This window comes from Portunus trituberculatus, chromosome 2 (assembly GCF_017591435.1).
Source record: "Portunus trituberculatus isolate SZX2019 chromosome 2, ASM1759143v1, whole genome shotgun sequence".
Classification (NCBI taxonomy): domain Eukaryota; kingdom Metazoa; phylum Arthropoda; class Malacostraca; order Decapoda; family Portunidae; genus Portunus; species Portunus trituberculatus.
The window spans coordinates 6,214,858-6,234,857 of record NC_059256.1 but is presented as its reverse complement, the minus strand read 5'-3'; the positions used below and the strand labels follow the sequence as shown (position 1 = coordinate 6,234,857).

Genomic DNA, 20,000 nt, shown 5'->3' with positions numbered 1-20,000 from the left:
TGACATTTGTCACTAGTGTTCTGAATCTCGTATTCCTTTGTTTGAATACAGTAACATGAACAAGGTTGTGAATGTTCGGGTGTGGTGTGGATGAGCAAGTGAGCGAGCTGGCATTGGGAGCCGAGCGGGGGAGGCTACGTGAGGCTAGCCAAGATGTAGGAAGATTGTACTGTACTTATGCTATGGAATGGTGTTGTTACTGTAAAGCATACTTAAGAAAGATCAAAATATGGCTCATTTCCTTGTGTATAAGTTTCCGGTGTATGTGAGTGTGTAACTGTGGATGGTTGAGCGAGGGTGTGGGTGCAGGCTGCAGACTGGGGCACATGACGTGGAGCCTGTGGTGACCGGTGACTGGTGACTGGTGAGGCGGTGACTGGTTCACTCTGGTATTTACACGACTGCCGAGGGAATAATACATAAGTGTGTGTGTGTGTGTGTGTGTGTGTGTGGAGCAAGCTCAACTCACGATGTTACTGGTATAACACCCTGCTCCCTTGTGTCCCTCTCCTGTGTCCCGGGGCTGCCACGGACGGTAGTAGACAGGATAACCTGGTGACCCATCGTGTAGGGGAGGTACAGTATACTCCTCAAGACTCACCAATTTCCAGTGTAAACATCTTCGCCTCTCTTCCTTCGCCCTGCCATCACCAAGCCTGTCTCTCCCTTATTCGTTACTTCACTATACTCTAGTGGCGTCTTAACTTCAGTTTTGGTCCTTAGCATTAAAACCTTAACTAACATACAATTTACTTGTGCTGGTTGACGTGTTTCCTTATCGTCGCGCAGACAGACCCCTTGGCATGCGGCGATAATAATTATTATTATCATTATTATCATTATTTTGTCAGCCCTAAAAATCCTGCAACCTTAAAAACATACACAAAACAATAAATAACAATAAAAAAGAAAGATGATAACAAGAACAGGCGTAAAACATCATTATTATCATTATTATCATTGTTTTGGCAGCCCTGCCCATCCTGCAGCCCCCGCGAGTGATCCTGTACGCCCTGCCGCTGCTGCCGCTCCTGCTGGTGGTGACCCTGACAATGAGAGTCAACCTGTGCTCTGTTCTCAGGGACTTTTACCATTATCGTGTGCTGTGAGAGGCGTAGAGCACTGTCTGGCTGTCCTCTCTCTCACCTCCCTCTCTCTCTCTCTCTCTCTCTCTCTCTCTCTCTCTCTCTCTCTCTCTCTCTCTCTCTCTGTCTTGTATCATATTGCACCTTTTTGTGTGTTAAATAGTTTGAATAAAGGAAAATATAAGGAAAATATTGACTAATTATTACTATTATGATTATTATTATAATTATTATAATTATTATAATTATTATTATTATCGTTATTATTGTTGTTGTTGGTGTTGTTGTTGTTTTGACGTGTACAAGATTGTATATAAATAATTTGCCTGTATGTTGTGTTACTACTTATGAATGGTGTGTGTGTGTGTGTGTGTGTGTGTGTGTGTGTGTGTGTGCGTGTGTGTGTGTATGTGTGTGTGTGTGTGTGTGTGACCAGCTGATTTGAATAGGAAAAATGCAAATAATGATTAAAAAAAATGAGGACTAATAGTAATAATGAAGCTTGTGATTTGTGAACTGAATAAATACTCTAATAAAAATGACCTCTTGATTTATTGACATTGTTAGTAGTAGTAGTAGTAGTAGTAGTGGTGGTGGTGGTGGTAGTAGTAGTAGTATGTTATTATTCGAATCAGGCACATCCTTAACTCTCTCTCTCTCTCTGTAGTAGTAGTAGTAGCAGCAGTAGTAGTATAGTTACTGTAGTAGTAGTAGTAGTAGTAGTAGATAAAGAAGATTAGAAGATGGCTAAGGGAGGTGGCGTTGTGTAGCCTGTACGTGACGGAGAAGCAGAGACGAGGGAAGGGAGGCGGAAGGTTGAAGGTAGCCCGGCAGGGTGGAAGGCAGGCAGGAGGGGATAGGGCCATAGGGGGAGTGTGTGGCGTGAGGATAACAAGCAGTTAGCAGCCTCTTGTTCCATGTCCGTGTGCGAAAGTATGGCAAGAAAACAAATCGAGTGCGGTATATAATTAATCTCCCACCAATCTCATCTTTTTCTTAGCGCTGAAGTGTGTCTCAGTGAGCACAAAGTTAGTGTGATGTTATAGTGCGGTGTGGATGTGAGGGCGTGAGATGGGCGTGTGTCAGCCAAAGGAAGGGCAGCACATTCGAAGACAGCCGAGGTGATCCCACACCAGGTGAACAAATCCTCGGCCTTTTGTCTTATGGCGGCGGGCGAGTGCGGTTCCTTGTGTGTGCGTGCGTGGCGTCGCGGTTAGTGTAGTGATAGATAGTGTGCGTTAGTTGATGCTATTGAATGCGTCTTCCTCGCGTTGGATTTGGTAAGTTGAGGTTGTTATTTAAGCCTCATTATCACTGCAATAAAGTACTAAGCCGCTACTAAGCATTAACCTGAACCACGTGACTCCTATACTGATCTCCGTCAATAATGAAATACTAGCTTTGATAAGCACACCACACTAACTCTCCTTCTCCTCTTTACAGGTGAGTAGCCGTATCACAGGTCACACCGTGGGACTGACACCGCTGGAGCAACCCTTCGGAATAAAGTCAAGTACAAATTACGGTTTGCTAGGCGTTAGGTGTTAGGCATAGGGCGATAGGCGGCGCGGCTAACCATTCTCTTCCAGGTACAAACTAACCTTCTCGTTAATTATCTAGTCTTCCCCAGTAATGCTCTGGTTAGCGCACCGTGGCGGCGATCCAGGAGCCTTGTGCTGGTGGTGGTGGTGGTGGTGGTGGTGGCGTGCCTGGCTGGCTGGCTGTGGCGGGCGTGCACGTGCTATCATATGGTACGTGAATGATTGGGTTTAGTACGGTTAGTGAAATGATGTACAGTTTCTTATCACTTTTTTAGTTTTATTTATTTTTTGAGTGTGTGGTTTGATATGGTGTTTTTTGTTGTTCCAGGGTTGCGTGGTAGGTGCGTTCACTGGTCTGGGCTGTGTTGGTGTGTGTTCTGAAGAGATGACCGCAGACACGCTGGCTGCTGATGACTATATAGAGCCGCACAGAGGCAGTGTACTGTACAAGCTGGATGGAAGTATGCAAACCTCGCAATGAAGATGGAAAAGGTGAGGAAATGGTTCTATCTTGACTTTTGCCTAAAATAAGCGTCGTGTGTGTGTGTGTGTGTGTTTTTCCTATTTTTTTTTAATCTTTTCCATCTTTCCATTCATATTTGTATCGTCTCGATTCTTATTTAGTGTATAATATATTTTGTATGTTTGTATACCTTCTATATTCTGTTTCCTCGCATCTATCTAGTTTGTATTGACATTTGTCAGTAGTGTTCTGAATCTCGTATTCCTTTGTTTGAATACAGTAACATGAACAAGGTTGTGAATGTTCGGGTGTGGTGTGGATGAGCAAGTGAGCGAGCTGGCATTGGGAGCCGAGCGGGGGAGGCAGCGCGACGTGAGGCTAGCCAAGATGTAGGAAGATTGTACTGTACTTATGCTATGGAATGGTGTTGTTACTGTAAAGCATACTTAAGAAAGATCAAAATATGGCTCATTTCCTTGTGGATAAGTTTCCGGTGTATGTGAGTGTGTAACTGTGGATGGTTGAGCGAGGGTGTGGGTGCAGGCTGCAGACTGGGGCACATGACGTGGAGCCTGTGGTGACCGGTGACCGGTGACTGGTGAGGCGGTGACTGGTTCACTCTGGTATTTACACGACTGCCGAGGGAATAATACATAAGTGTGTGTGTGTGTGTGTGTGTGTGTGTGTGTGTGTGTGTGTGTGTGTGGAGCAAGCTCAACTCACGATGTTACTTGTCTAACACCCTGCTCCCTTCTGTCCCTCTCCTGTGTCCCGGGGCTGCCACGGACGGTAGTAGACAGGATAACCTGGTGACCCATCGTGTAGGGGAGGTACAGTATACTCCTCAAGACTCACCAATTTCCAGTGTAAACATCTTCGCCTCTTCCTTCGCCCTGCCATCACCAAGCCTGTCTCTCCTTATTCGTTACTTCACTATACTCTAGTGGCGTCTTAACTTCAGTTTTGGTCCTTAGCATTAAAACCTTAACTAACATACAATTTACTTGTGCTGGTTGACGTGTTTCCTTATCGTCGCGCAGACAGACCCTTGGCATGCGGCGATAATATCCCCCTTCACCAAGATCACCAGCACAGGACAAGATCACGAAGAGAAAGAGAGGATTAAGATGTCACACTAACCATTAACTCGATACCTGAAGCGAGAATAACCATTATGTCCCATTAATAATAGCTGTAGTAATGGGGAGTTATCATTGACAGTTGTGTACCGTTCAGACAGCACAGCCTTCACGCACATACAGTGGTGGTGGTGCTGGCGGTGGTGTTTTGGTGTTTACTGCTCAGTCTATCTACACACCCAGACGCATTCACGCACAGCCATAGATACTCAATACACACTCAAACGCACACAGAACCAAGCTAAATACACACACACACACACAATGAAGTGAAGTGTTACCATATTCCCAGGCAGTTTTTAGCAGCACAAGCGGCAAGACAAGAGTGAACCAGCAGTGCAAGGCAAGCCACCATGACCTGCAGCCTTCACCACACCCCTCCTTCACTTACTCAAGGTGTGTTTAAGGCCACTCGCTTATCTTGGGCCTCAATTTACCTACGGGAGTGAAAATACCTCGAACTGTACCCAGATTTGTAAAGGTGATTAGGTAAACAAGCGGTCATAGAGGCAAGTTGTGTATATTCGCCGTTGTTATTTGCGTCCTTCACTTACAGTAAGCCAAACTTGTGCCAGAGTGCACCCACCAGTCTACCATGTCACCTCCCATGGTCATTTCTTCCCGACATAGCCTCATTTTGTTGTGGTGAGATTTTAAAGGCAACATATGGACCCCGCGCCGCCGCTGTTCCCGCCTCCAGGTCCCCGGATGTTACCTACCCCACTGGTCCCCCGCCATCATCCCCCCTGGCAGCCTGCTCGGTCCAATACTTTTTTCTAATATTTCGTGAGGGTAATATTACGCTTCCATGGTGTGTTTTTATGGTTTGTATAAATGTTTCGTTGTGTTTGAAGTGTGTTGCGCGCCTGTGTTGGGTAAATATGTGGCGTTTAGTGGTGTTTTATGGCGTGTGTTAAAGGCTTTTCAACGGTCAAAATTTTCCCTCTCGAATTTTGAGGTTTCTTATTTGACGGTATAAGTGGGCCTTTGTGGTGTCAAAGGATCGGCTGTCCTCTTTTAGGCGTGAAATCAATCTATTGAGTGAAATATGTGGACTTTGAAATGGTGTTTGGTGGTGTTGAAAAAACGTCTTATTTTTCTTTATTTTATTTGGTGACGTTTGTGGTTGTCGGTGTAACTCGCTGTGGAATGCCTTCAAAGATACCTCACACTCCCTCAAATGTGGTCAAACACTCGCCAAGTGAAAATGGCTTGACTTTGCAGGGCGTTTTAGCAGATTTATAAGTTTAAATGTTGTTTTATATTTAGCATACTTAATTTAGACATTTTTTAAAAACTAGTTAAGCTGGAGTTGTTTTGATATTTTTAGAATACGTTTTCCTATTTATCACGTCATAAAATAACAAGCATTCGGCCGTGGCTTCGTTTTATCGAAAAGTCATTTTTAAAATGAAATGATTTACGTAATTTAGCCGAGTGACCCCCGCTCCCGCTCGCGTTCTCTGTGACGACCACAGCCCAGGTGGTGACTCACCCCGGGCTGCCGCCTCTTTTGCAAAGCCGCAGTTCGTCAATATTTTGCCTAATATCTGGTGATTTCTACGTGTTTGCGTGTGTTTCTAGGCTGTGGTGAGTAGATAGTAGTAGTAGAAGGAAGAAGGAAGGAGAAATAAAGGAGGAGGAAGAGGAGGAACAGGCTAGCCACAATACTTGACTCTCCCTCCACTTCCTCAATACTTTGCTTCATATCTCGTGTTTTCTAAGTGTTTTGATGTGTTTCTAGGCTCAGGCGTGTAGATGGAAGCAGTAAAAGGAAGGAAAAAGAAGAAAGAAAGGAGGAAAACGAAGAACAAAGGAGAAACAGAAGTGAAAGAGGAGGAGGAGCCAAGCCGCAATGTTTAGGTAAGTCTGCCCTTCTTTATTATGCATTTTGATGTTTTGAGGTATATTTGAGAAGTTTGAAGTGTGTTTGGTGGTGTAGCGTTGTTTTGGGTGTTATAAGTGTGTTTTGGGTGCATTTGTGTGTTTTCAGTGTGTGTGAGACGTTTTGGGTATATTTCACGTATCTTGAGTGTGGTGTGGGAGTGTGTTTGAGTATTTGGGTGTGTTTTAAGAGGTTGTATAAGGTTTTGGGTTAGTTTGGAGTGTTTTAAGTTACTTGGGTGTGTGTGGGGGATGATTTGGGTATAGTTTTGTGTGTTTTTAGTGAGTTTTGTGTGTTGTGAAGTAATTTGAAGTGTTGCGTGGTGTTTTGAGTGCGTTTGGGAATATTTTTTGAGTGGTTTGGGTGTGTGTGGGGTGTATTGGTGTAGATTTGGTGTTTCTAGTGAGTTGTAAGTATGTTTATTGGTATTTTGAGGTGTTTCATTTTTAGTGACTGTCGCAGTGCTCTTACTTCTCTCTCTTGCACTATATCCTTTAACCCTTTGGTTTTATCAGCCCTGGAGTGGCTATACCTTCTTACACAACGAGGATATCGTGTTGGGTTCTGTTGGGTCCCTGGTCACGTTGGTGTTCCAGGGAATGAACATGCAGATCGCCTCGCCAAACAGGCAGCAAGTCGCGCTCCATCTCCTGCGTCTGTTCCGTTTCGAGATGTCTTACCTCTAATTCGTGAGGCAGTTGCAGCAATCTGGCAGAGGAGATGGCTAACGGGGGTCGCAACCTCGAAAATGGGAGAGATCACTATTTCCTCTATCCCTCACTAGACATACACCCATGTTCGAGATCGACGTTTACAGACTTTATTGGCGCGACTGCGTATAGGTCACACGTACCTTACACAGAGGTACCTGTTGACTAGGAACCCTCAACCTTACTGTGATGACTGCCTGGTGCCGCTTACCGTGCGGCACCTATTGGTAGAGTGCCCTAGTTTGATAGAGTTACGACACCGCTATCTCTACCGCTGTCGCGGTAGAGATAGCGGTGTCTATTATATCTGAAAGGTCCTTGGACCAAAGTGTCTGCCCCAAGGCCATGACGTTTTTAGATTTTTGGGAGAAGCTGGCCTTCTCCCAAAGCTGTGATTTTTATTTAATTTTAATATATGTATTTTAATGTTTTATGTATATTATTGTAGCTTTTTGTTTTTAATTACCATTAATTTTATCGTTTTCACTTGTTTTAGCTATTTTATGCATTTTATTTAAGTTTATTATATGTATTTTTAATGTTTTATTGAATTTTATTGTAGTTTTTAGTATTTTTTCTTACCTTTGATTTTATCTTTTTTAATTTCTTTTAGTTTTTATAAACTACATTGTAGTAAGAAAAATATCGTAGCGGCGCCATATGACCGTTGATGTTGCGGCGCCTAAAATTAAAATCCTCCTCCTCAGTCTTAGGCGCTCACGAGGGAATAATAGACTTTAGCACTCCAGAGGGAATATACATACTGTAAGGTTCAGTCTAGCCAAGTTAGTTAGTAAAGACATCACCGCCACCTTAAGGCGCTGTCGATCAGGTTGTCAGGATAGGGAAACCCTTCACGTTGACTGGAATGTCTGTATTGTATTGTCAAAACCTGCAGATGACAAGACAAAGCCATGACAACACTGTGTTGCACTACATACTAATTACACCCAGTGGACAGTGGTACCCGATTTGACACCATTATTTGGTAGAGTGCTGGGGGGGGGAAGGCCTCTCAACGAGTCGTAGCTAATCCCCCTCCAACACCTCCAAACAATGAGGTAGTGTTGTCGTGCTTACCACTACTTCACCCTAAGATCCTTTACATGCTAAATACTTATGCACAGTACAGTAACAATACACCACAAATTAACTCCACACCTTCACTCAATGACAATAATCACAACACAAAGCATCTTCACCACAGTTACGTGTTGCGGCTCCTGCGAGCGCTAATACGGCGTGTGTGTGTGTGTGTGTGTGTGTGTGTGTGGAGCAAGCTCAACTCACGATGTTACTTGTATAACACCCTGCTCCCTTCTGTCCCTCTCCTGTGTCCCGGGGCTGCCACGGACGGTAGTAGACAGGATAACCTGGTGACCCATCGTGTAGGGGAGGTACAGTATACTCCTCAAGACTCACCAATTTCCACTGTAAACATCTTCGCCTCTCTTCCTTCGCCCTGCCATCACCAAGCCTGTCTCTCCCTTATTCGTTACTTCACTATACTCTAGTGGCGTCTTAACTTCAGTTTTGGTCCTTAGCATTAAAACCTTAACTAACATACAATTTACTTGTGCTGGTTGACGTGTTTCCTTATCGTCGCGCAGACAGACCCCTTGGCATGCGGCGATAATATCCCCCTTCACCAAGATCACCAGCACAGGACAAGATCACGAAGAGAAAGAGAGGATTAAAATGTCACACTAACCATTAACTCGATACGTGAAGCGAGAATAACCATTATGTCCCATTAATAATAGCTGTAGTAATGGGGAGTTATCATTGACAGTTGTGTACCGTTCAGACAGCACAGCCTTCACGCACATACAGTGGTGGTGGCGCTGGTGGTGCTGTTTTGGTGTTTACTGCTCAGTCTATCTACACACCCAGACGCATTCACGCACAGCCATAGATACTCAAAACACTCAAACACACACAGAACCAAGCTAAACACACACACACACACACACAATGAAGTGAAGTGTTACCATATTCCCAGGCAGTTTTTAGCAGCACAAGCGGCAAGACAAGAGTGAACCAGCAGTGCAAGGCAAGCCACCATGACCTGCAGCCTTCACCACACCCCTCCTTCACTTACTCAAGGTGTGTTTAAGGCCATTCGCTTATCTTGGGCCTCAATTTACCTACGGGAGTGAAAATACCTCGAACTGTACCCAGATTTGTAAAGGTGATTAGGTAAACAAGCGGTCATAGAGGCAAGTTGTGTATATTCGCCGTTGTTATTTGCGTCCTTCACTCACAGTAAGCCAAACATGTGCCAGAGTGCACCCACCAGTCTACCATGTCATCTCCCATGGTCATTTCTTCCCGACATAGCCTCATTTTGTTGTGGTGAGATTTTAAAGGCAACATATGGACCCGCGCCGCCGCTGTTCCCGCCTCCAGGTCCCCGGATGTTACCTACCCTCCGGTCCCCGCCATCATCCCCCTGGCAGCCTGCTCGGTCCAATACTTTTTTCTAATATTTCGTGAGGGTAATATTACGCTTCCATGGTGTGTTTTTATGGTTTGTATAAATGTTTCGTTGTGTTTGAAGTGTGTTGCGCGCCTGTGTTGGGTAAATATGTGGCGTTTAGTGGTGTTTTATGGCGTGTGTTAAAGGCTTTTCAACGGTCAAAATTTTCCTCTCGAATTTTGAGGTTTCTTATTTGAAGGTATAAGTGGGCCTTTGTGGTGTCAAAGGATCGGCTGTCCTCTTTAGGCGTGAAATCAATCTATTGAGTGAAATATGTGGACTTTGAAATGGTGTTTGGTGGTGTTGAAAAAACGTCTTATTTTTCTTTATTTTATTTGGTGACGTTTGTGGTTGTCGGTGTAACTCGCTGTGGAATGCCTTGAAAGATACCTCACACTCCCTCAAATGTGGTCAAACACTCGCCAAGTGAAAATGGCTTGACTTTGCAGGGCGTTTTAGCAGATTTATGAGTTTGAATGTTGTTTTATATTTAGCATACTTAATTTAGACATTTTTTAAAAACTAGTTAAGCTGGAGTTGTTTTGATATTTTTAAAATCAGTTTTCTTATTTATCACGTCCTAAAATAACAAGCATTCGGCCGTGGCTTCGTTTTTTCGAAAAGTCATTTTTAAAATGAAATGATTTACGTAATTTAGCCGAGTGACCCCCGCTCCCGCTCGCGTTCTCTGTGATGACCACAGCCCAGGTGGTGACTCACCCCGGGCTGCCGCCTGTTTTCCAAAGCCGCAGTTCGTCAATATTTTGCCTAATATCTGGTGATTTCTACGTGTTTGCGTGTGTTTCTAGGCTGTGGTGAGTAGATAGTAGTAGTAGAAGGAAGAAGGAAGGAGAAATAAAGGAGGAGGAAGAGGAGGAACAGGCTAGCCACAATACTTGACTCTCCCTCCACTTCCTCAATACTTTGCTTCATATCTCGTGTTTTCTAAGTGTTTTGATGTGTTTCTAGGCTCAGGCATGTAGATGGAAGCAGTAAAAGGAAGGAAAAAGAAGAAAGAAAGGAGGAAAACGAAGAACAAAGGAGAAACAGAAGTGAAAGAGGAGGAGGAGCCAAGCCGCAATGTTTAGGTAAGTCTGCCCTTCTTTATTATGCATTTTGATGTTTTGAGGTATATTTGAGGAGTTTGAAGTGTGTTTGGTGGTGTAGCGCGTTGTTTTGGGTGTTATAAGTGTGTTTTGGGTGCATTTTGTGTGTTTTCAGTGTGTGTTAGACGTTTTGGGTATATTTCACGTATCTTGAGTGTGGTGTGGAGTGTGTTTGAGTATTTGGGTGTGTTTAAGAGGTTGTATAAGGTTTTGGGTTAGTTTGAGTGTTTTAAGTTACTTGGTGTGTGTAGTGGATGATTTGGGTATAGTTTGTGTGTTTTAGTGAGTTTTGTGTGTTGTGAAGTAATTTGAAGTGTTGTGGTGTTTTGAGTGTTTGGGAATATTTTTGAGTGGTTTGGGTGTGTGTGTGTGTATTGGTGTAGATTTAGGGTTTTTAGTGAGTTGTAAGTATGTTTATTGGTATTTTGAGGTGTTTCATGGTGTTTTGAGTGTTTTGGTTAGTTTTGAGTCATTTAAGTGGTCTGGGTGTGTTTTGGGGTGTGAGGGCTGGTATTGGTGTATATTTTGTGTCTGTAGTGAGTTTCAAGTGTTTGTTGGTATTTTGAGGTGTTGCATGGTGTTTTAAGGTATTTTGGGTTAGTTTTGAGTATTTTAAGTGTTTTGTGTATGTGGAAGCGGTGTTGTGGTGTGTGTTGTATGTGTGTGTATGTGAGTGGTATTGGTGTATATTTTGTTAGTCTAGTATGTTTATTGGTAGTTTTAAGTGTTGCATGGTGTTTTGAGGTGTTTTGAGTGTGTTTTGGGTTGGTTTTGAGTGTTTTAAATGCTTTGAGTGTGTGGGAGCGGTTTTTTGGGGTGTGTTTGGCCGTATGTGTGCAAGTGGGAGGGAATGAAATGATGGAAGCGGAAGAGAATGAGATGATTATGGTGATGATGGTGGTGTTGGGACGGTGTGGAGAGGCGATTGAAAGGATTGAGGCTGTGAAGATGTGGTGGTGGAGTGTGTGGAGCAGGCAAGTGGAAGAGAATGAGATGATAAGAAGAGGGAATGATGTGATAATGGTGGTGGTGAGCTGTGGTGGCGCTGGGACGGTGTGGTGAGGCGAATGAAAAGATTGAGGCTGTGAATGTATTAGTGCAGGAAACATGGCTCAATATATGCAATACTTAGCGATATGAAAGACAGTGTTTGTGTTTTAGTGGCAGTTTTTCTTGCCCTTTCACTTCCCGATACAAAATGAAACTCTTCAGTACTGGGACGCATTTTGACCATGAGTTTTGTGTGTCATTAGACGGTTTCATTGACATTAGGAAGGGTCTATGGTGGTCACAAAATAAATGGCTAGAATCTTCAACATTTTAATCCCCCACATAAGTTAGTGAAGCAGTATAAAACCGAGAAATAGCAAGAATATAAAAACACGTCATTGCAGTGAAGGGAATAAGATCAAAGCAGCCACACGGAGCCACGCGGACACCACCACCACCACCACCACAACCCGGCCAAACCTCCCACATTTTCCCTAATATCTCTGTTATTCTTGGTCCACGCAGGATGTACCGGTGTCCCAAGCTGGTGGATGTCCCGGTGGTGGTGGAGCTGCCCTTTGTCATGTACAAAATGGCACCTTTCACCTTAAAAGGCCACGATTCGAGTCCCGCCCAGCTGATGCAAACTTCCAAGGTGAGACGGACGGCTGGGGCTCTCTTCATTAATGCCACCTTATTTGACCTTGTTTGACCTGACCTGGGGTGTCCTGAGGGGTGGTAATGGTGGGGTATTGGTGTGTCTTGCTGGTGTTGTATAGGGAAAGGTTTAAATGCACGTTCTTATGTAGAAAATGGTCACTGTGTCACTGTAGATTGTCTCGCCATACTGTGACTACTACTACTACTACTACTACTACTACTACTACTACTACTACTACTACTACTACTACTACTACTACTACCGCCACCTTAAGGCGCTGTCGATCAGGTTGTCAGGATAGGGAAACCCTTCACGTTGACTGGAATGTCTGTATTGTATTGTCAAAACCTGCAGATGACAAGACAAAGCCATGACAACACTGTGTTGCACTACATACTAATTACACCCAGTGGACAGTGGTACCCGATTTGACACCATTATTTGGTAGAGTGCTGGGGGGGTGCCGGGGGGAAGGCCTCTCAACGAGTCGTAGCTAATCCCCCTCCAACACCTCCAAACAATGAGGTAGTGTTGTCGTGCTTACCACTACTTCACCCTAAGATCCTTTACATGCTAAATACTTATGCACAGTACAGTAACAATACACCACAAATTAACTCCACACCTTCACTCAATGACAATAATCACAACACAAAGCATCTTCACCACAGTTACGTGTTGCGGGTCCTGCGAGCGCTGATACGGCGTGTGTGTGTGTGTGTGTGTGTGTGTGTGTGTGGAGCAAGCTCAACTCACGATGTTACTTGTATAACACCCTGCTCCTTCTGTCCCTCTCCTGTGTCCTGGGCTGCCACGGACGGTAGTAGACAGGATAACCTGGTGACCCATCGTGTAGGGGAGGTACAGTATACTCCTCAAGACTCACCAATTTCCACTGTAAACATCTTCGCCTCTCTTCCTTCGCCCTGCCATCACCAAGCCTGTCTCTCCCTTATTCGTTACTTCACTATACTCTAGTGGCGTCTTAACTTCAGTTTTGGTCCTTAGCATTAAAACCTTAACTAACATACAATTTACTTGTGCTGGTTGACGTGTTTCCTTATCGTCGCGCAGACAGACCCCTTGGCATGCGGCGATAATAATTATTATTATCATTATTATCATTATTTTGTCAGCCCTGAAAATCCTACAACCTTCAAAAACACACAAAACAATAAATAACAATAAAAAAGAAAGATGATAACAAGAACAGGCGTAAAACATCATTATTATCATTATTATCATTGTTTTGGCAGCCCTGCCCATCCTGCAGCCCCCGCGAGTGATCCTGTACGCCCTGCCGCTGCTGCCGCTCCTGCTGGTGGTGACCCTGACAATGAGAGTCAACCTGTGCTCTGTTCTCAGGGACTTTTACCATTATCGTGTGCTGTGAGAGGAGTAGAGCACTGTCTGGCTGTCCCCCTACCCCCACCGCCCGCTCTCTCTCTCTCTCTCTCTCTCTGTCTTGTATCATATTGCACCTTTTTGTGTGTTAAATAGTTTAAATAAAGGAAAATATAAGGAAAATGTTGACTAATTATTACTATTATTATTATTATTATAATTATTATAATTATTATAATTATTATTATTATCGTTATTATTGTTGTTGTTGTTGTTGTTGTTGTTGTTGTTGTTGTTTTGACGTGTACAAGATGGTATATAAATAATTTGCCTGTATGTTGTGTTACTACTTATGAATGTGTGTGTGTGTGTGTGTGTGTGTGTGTGTGTGTGTGTGTGTGTGTGTGTGACCAGCTGATTTGAATAGGAAAAATGCAAATAATTATTAAAAAAAATGAGGACTAATAGTAATAATGAAGCTTGTGATTTGTGAACTGAATAAATACTCTAATAAAAATGACCTCTTGATTCATTGACATTGTTACTAGTAGTAGTAGTAGTAGTAGTAGTAGTAGTGGTGGTGGTAGTGGTGGTAGTATGTTATTATTCGAATCAGGTTCATCCTTAACTCTCTCTCTCTCTCTCTCTCTCTCTCTCTCTCTCTCTCTCTCTCTCTCTCTAGCTTATTCTGAAAGTTTTCAGTAGTAGTAGTGGTAATGGTAGAAGTTTCATTAGTAGTAGTAGTAGTAGTAGTAGTATTAGTAGTAATGGTGGTAGCAGTAGTAAATGTAGTAGTGGTAATGATAGTAGTAGTAGCAGTAGTAGTAGTTATAGTACTAGTTGTAGCAGTATTAGTATAGTAGTAGTAGTTGTAGTAGTAGTGGTAGCGGTAGTAGTAGTTGTTGTAGTTGTTGTTATAGATGTAGTAGTAGCAGCAGTAGTACTATAGTTACTGTAGTAGTAGTAGTAGTAGATAAAGAAGATTAGAAGATGGCTAAGGGAGGTGGCGTTGTGTAGCCTGTACGTGACGGAGAAGCAGAGACGAGGGAAGGGAGGCGGAAGGTTGAAGGTAGCCCGGCAGGGTGGAAGGCAGGCGGGAGGGGATAGGGCCATAGGGGGAGTGTGTGGCGTGAGGATAACAAGCAGTTAGCAGCCTCTTGTTCCATGTCCGTGTGCGAAAGTATGGCAAGAACACAAATCGAGTGCGGTATATAATTAATCTCCCACCAATCTCTTCTTTTTGTTAGCGCTGAAGTGTGTCTCAGTGAGCACAAAGTTAGTGTGATCTTATAGTGCGGTGTGGATGTGAGGGCGTGAGGTGGGCGTGTGTCAGCCAAAGGAAGGGCAGCACATTCGAAGACAGCCGAGGTGATCCCACACCAGGTGAACAAATCCTCGGCCTTTTGTCTTATGGCGGCGGGCGAGTGCGGTTCCTTTTGTGTGTTGATCCTATTGAATGCGTCTTCCTCGCGTTGGATTTGGTAAGTTGAGGTTGTTATTTAAGCCTCATTATCACTGCAATAAAGTACTAAGCCGCTACTAAGCATTAACCTGAACCACGTGACTCCTATACTGATCTCCGTTAATAATGAAATACTAGCTTTGATAAGCACACCACACTAACTCCCTCCTTCTCCTCTTTACAGGTGAGTACCTGTATCACAGGTCACACCGTGGGACTGACACCGCTGGAGCAACCCTTCGGAATAAAGTCAAGTACAAATTACGGTTTGCTAGGCGTTAGGTGTTAGGCATAGGGCGATAGGCGGCGCGGCTAACCATTCTCTTCCAGGTACAAACTAACCTTCTCGTTAATTATCTAGTCTTCCCCAGTAATGTTCTGGTTAGCGCACCGTGGCGGCGATCCAGGAGCCTCGTGCTGGTGGTGGTGGTGGTGGCGTGGCTGGCTGGCTGGCTGTGGCGGGCGTGCACGTGCTATCATATGGTACGTGAATGATTGGGTTTAGTACGGTTAGTGAAATGATGTACAGTTTCATATCACTTTTTTAGTTTTATTTATTTTTTGGGTGTGTGGTTTGATATGGTGTTTTTTGTTGTTCCAGGGTTGCGTGGTAGGTGCGTTCACTGGTCTGGGGTGTGTTGGTGTGTGTTCTGAAGAGATGACCGCAGACACGCTGGCTGCTGATGACTATATAGAGCCGCACAGAGGCAGTGTACTGTACAAGCTGGATGGAAGTATGCAAACCTCGCAATGAAGATGGAAAAGGTGAGGAAATGGTTCTATCTTGACTTTTGCCTAAAATAAGCATCTTGTGTGTGTGTGTGTGTGTGTGTGTGTGTGTTTCCTATTTTTTTTAATCTTTTCCATCTTTCCATTCATATTTGTATCGTCTCGATTCTTATTTAGTGTATAATATATTTTGTATGTTTGTATACCTTCTATATTCTGTTTCCTCGCATCTATCTAGTTTGTATTGACATTTGTCAGTAGTGTTCTGAATCTCGTATTCCTTTGTTTGAATACAGTAACATGAACAAGGTTGTGAATGTTCGGGTGTGGTGTGGATGAGCAAGTGAGCGAGCTGGCATTGGGAGCCGAGCGGGGGAGGCAGCGCGACGTGAGGCTAGCCAAGATGTAGGAAGATTGTACTGTACTTATGCTATGGAATGGTGTTGTTACTGTAAAGCATACTTAAGAAAGATCAAAATATGGCTCATTTCCTTGTGTATAAGTTTCCGGTGTGTGTGAGTGTGTAACTGTGGATGGTTGAGCGAGGGTGTGGGTGCAGGCTGCAGACTGGGGCACATGACGTGGAGCCTGTGGTGACTGGTGACCAGTGACTGGTGAGGCGGTGACTGGTTCACTCTGGTATTTACACGACTGCCGAGGGAATAATACATAAGGTTCAGTCTTAGGCGCTCACGGGGGAATATACATACTGTAAGGTTCAGTCTAGCCAAGTTAGTTATTAAAGATCTAATCGGACACCGGAATTCTGTTTTAAGGTAAGAAGGACGTACTGCTATATACACGAAATGACAACTGCAACATATGACTGGAAAACAAACACAAGCAAGGATGGAGACGGAGTGATTGAAAGTGATAGCTTCATTATTTTCCTGACAATATTCTCCTTTTATCTTATGATAGTCTTATATTCTTCTTTAAGTGTCTGTGTCACTTCGCCGAAGCTAGTCATGTTCGCTACAGCTAGACCCTTCTTCAGTAGCGACATCTTTCCTTGCTGAGTCTTCATTTATATATATATATATATATATATATATATATATATATATATATATATATATATATATATATATATATATATAGTTTGGCGATGTCACACAGACTTGAAGACTATCATAAGTTATAAAGAGATTATTGTCAGGAAAATAATCAATGTGCAATTAGCTATCACTTTTGATGAGAGAGAGAGAGAGAGAGAGAGAGAGAGAGAGAGAGAGCCAGCCAGCCAGCCAGCCACACTGCTCTCTTCTACTCTATCACTACACACACACACACACACACACACACACACACTGCTCTCTTTCCCTCTATCACGACACACACCACTGTCACCACACACCATACACCACACTGCTCTCTGCCACTATCACCACACACACCACTGTCACACACATACAGCACACTGTCTGCACTCTATCACCACACACACACACACCACACTGCTCTCTCCATCACCACACACACCACTGTCATCACCACACACACCACTATCACCACACACACACTGTCACCACACCATACACCACACTGCTCTCTGCCACTATCACCACACACACCACTGTCACCACACACCATACACCACACTGCTCTCTGCCACTATCACCACACACACCACTGTCACCACACACCATACACCACACTGCTCTCTGCCACTATCACCACACACACCACTGTCACCACACACCATACACCACACTGCTCTCTGCCACTATCACCACACACACCACTGTCACCACACACCATACACCACACTGCTCTCTGCCACTATCACCACACACACCACTGTCACCACACACCATACACCACACTGCTCTCTTCCCACTATCACCACACACACCACTGTCACCACACACATTTTTATTTATTTCTTCCACTTATCACCACACACCATACACCACACTGCTCTCTTCCACTCTATACACCACACTGCTCTCTTCCACTCTATCACCACACACACCACACACAATTTGTATTTTTTTTATTTATTTATTTTTTATTTATTTATTTGTGTTGTTTGTTATTGGTTTTGAATGGCGTGATTTGTAATGTCGATATTTTGTGACTCATCTCTCACTGTTTATCATGTTTTGTTTTTTTAAATTAGTCTTTTTTGTTGTTTCGTATTTTTTTGTATTTATTTGTGTATGTTTTTGTTAGGTTTATTTATTGTGTGTAATGTAATGTATAATGTAATGTGTGGTAATGTCGACATTTTGAAGCTCCCAATGGCTACTTGTATCCTTAAATAAAGTCAAACCATAATAACAGTGAATATTCCACACAAATTCCGTGATAATTTTGAAAGAGTGAGAATTGAACACATACAAGGACATAGTATTGGAATTTGTAGCGGGCAAGGAGAAGAGAGTGAATTCCTTTAGAAAGCCACAGGTTTGATGGCGTCGGTACTTCCCGTCAAGACACACGGTTGACCTCACTGGAGTGCCGTTATATTTGCAGCCTGTATAGAGGTGACAGTGCCGTGACAGAGGTGGTGGAGGTTATTAATGCACCAAGGAACAGGTGTGTAAGGTGTGGCAGTGGTGTTGATAAGGGATTAGTGTGTAAGGAGGAAAGAAGTGTGATGGGCCGAGTGCACGTCTGCTCCATGTCAACAAACTTATGGTGACGGCCGTGTGGTGGTGTTTGGTGTTGCTTATACACCCCATAAACACACTCAACATGCCCATATACACCCACACACACAAAGTGAAGTGATGACATTCCCGACAGCACCAGCGGCGAGACAAGAGAGCAATGCAACTCTTCACCACGACTCTCCACAACGCCTCACCATCATTTATTTCAGCTATTTCTAAGGCCACTCTCTTATTTGTAGGTTTTCTTTGCATAGGAGAGTGAAAACAGTGCCCAAATGTTGAAAAGGTGATGGATATAAGGAGCAGTTGTCAGTATTACCAGCTATTATTTGCTTCTTTGACTCACCGTAAGCCAAACATGTGTTAGAATGGAACCACTACTCTAGCATTGCATGTTTCCTGGCCAACTTTTCTAGATGGGGCTTCATTTGGTTGTGGTGAGATAATAAATGTAACATAAGGATTATGGAGCCCGCGGATGTTGCGTCCCGCCCGGCCCCGCCCCGCCCGCCCCAACCCAGCCCCGAGCACCACCCCTGTCCCCCCCGTGGCAACCTGCGGGTTCCAATACTTTTTTTGATATATTCTCTAAAAATAATATTACGCTTTCATGGTGTGTTTTTATGGTTTGTCTAAACATTTCGTTGTGTTTGAAGTGTGTTCCGCGCCTGTGTTCGGTAAATATGTGGCGTTTAGTGGTGTTTTATAGCTTAAATAGGAGCTGCCATAACCGTCCAAATTTTCCATCTGTGAATTTCAACTCTTTTATTTCGAGGTGTAACTGGGCCTTTATAGTATATAGAAATTGCCTGTGCTTTTTTAGGCGTGAAATAATTCCATTGAGTGAAATATGTGGACTTTAAAGTGGTGTTTTGTCCCGTTTAACGTAAGTTTTATTTTTTCAATTTTATTTGTTTACGTTTTTGTTTGACGGTCAAACTCGTTGTAGAATGCCTTAAAAGAAAGCTCAGACTCTGTACAATGTGTTAAAATACTCGCCAAGTGAAAATAGCTGGACTTTACAAGAGTTTTTAATGAGTTTAGAGTTTAATGGTTTTGTTTTACATTAATGCTCTTTCACTCGTTCACTTCTGGTTCTAGGTCAGTGTTGGATGCCTGAGAAGAGAGTTTATATTGTCTAATATTTTTCGAAAGAAATATAAAGTGGAAATGGCTGGACGTTTTGGCAGCGTTATAAGTGGAAATGTTTATATACTCTTTATATACTTAATGTAGACATTTTTTAAAACTAGTTAAGCAGGAGATGTTTTGATGGTTTGGATATTAATTAAAGTATCTAATAAGTCATAAAAAAGTAAGCATTCGGCCTTGGCTTCGTTTTTTCTTTAAGTCATTTTTAAAATTATATACGTAATTCAGCCGATTCGCCACTATTCCCGCGCTCTTGATGACGTCACAGCCAAGGTGGTGACTCATGGCCCAGGCTGGCGTCCCTCCCTCCCTACCGCCCAGTTCGTCGATATTTTGCCTAATATCTAGTGATTTCTACGTGTTTTCATGTGTTTCTTGGCTCAGGTGTGTAGATATTAGTAGCAGAAGGAAGAAGAAGAGAAATAAATGAGGATGAGGAGGAAGGAAGGATAAAGGGAGGAATAAGTGTAGGAGCAGGCAAGCTACAATAGGTACTCTCCCTCCACTTCCTCAATATTTTGCCTAATATCTCGTGTTTTCTAAGTGTTTTGATGTGTTTCTAGGCTCAGGCGTGTAGATGGAAGCAGTAGAAGAAAGAAAAAAAGGAAGAGGACGAAGAAGAAAGGAAAAATGGAA

The 20,000-nt window shown here is 43.4% G+C and overlaps 1 protein-coding gene and 5 long non-coding RNA genes across 9 annotated transcripts in view; 5 read left to right on the top strand and 1 right to left on the bottom strand.

Moving 5' to 3' along the window:
• The window catches only part of LOC123503933, a 10,152-nt gene extending 9,929 nt beyond the window's left edge, over window positions 1-223 (top strand). Inside the window, exon 3 of the long non-coding RNA XR_006674650.1 lies at window positions 52-223. This is a non-coding gene — a long non-coding RNA (uncharacterized LOC123503933). The remainder of the gene's footprint in view (window positions 1-51) is intronic.
• The window catches only part of LOC123503919, a 15,590-nt gene extending 14,120 nt beyond the window's left edge, over window positions 1-1,470 (bottom strand). Inside the window, exon 1 of the long non-coding RNA XR_006674640.1 lies at window positions 1,147-1,470. This is a non-coding gene — a long non-coding RNA (uncharacterized LOC123503919). The remainder of the gene's footprint in view (window positions 1-1,146) is intronic.
• Window positions 1,471-4,151: 2,681 nt separating this feature from the next.
• LOC123503926 lies at window positions 4,152-6,012 on the top strand. Its single transcript, XR_006674642.1, has 2 exons — window positions 4,152-4,624; window positions 5,973-6,012. It is a non-coding gene; the product is annotated as an uncharacterized LOC123503926 (long non-coding RNA).
• Window positions 6,013-10,328: 4,316 nt separating this feature from the next.
• On the top strand, window positions 10,329-13,923 carry LOC123503908. The gene is made up of 3 exons (XR_006674639.1): window positions 10,329-10,390; window positions 11,924-12,053; window positions 13,316-13,923. It is a non-coding gene; the product is annotated as an uncharacterized LOC123503908 (long non-coding RNA).
• An 888-nt stretch (window positions 13,924-14,811) lies between these two features.
• On the top strand, window positions 14,812-16,067 carry LOC123503931. Its single transcript, XR_006674649.1, has 3 exons — window positions 14,812-14,884; window positions 15,050-15,630; window positions 15,891-16,067. It is a non-coding gene; the product is annotated as an uncharacterized LOC123503931 (long non-coding RNA).
• Window positions 16,068-19,976: 3,909 nt separating this feature from the next.
• LOC123503875 overlaps window positions 19,977-20,000 on the top strand; it is a 5,183-nt gene continuing 5,159 nt past the window's right edge. For 3 of the 4 annotated variants that reach the window (XR_006674638.1, XM_045254023.1, XM_045254030.1), the window contains exon 1: window positions 19,982-20,000. This exon is cut by the window's right edge and continues 36 nt beyond it. The gene's annotated coding sequence lies outside the window, so the exon portion shown is untranslated. The other variant, XM_045254029.1, reaches the window with a different exon arrangement.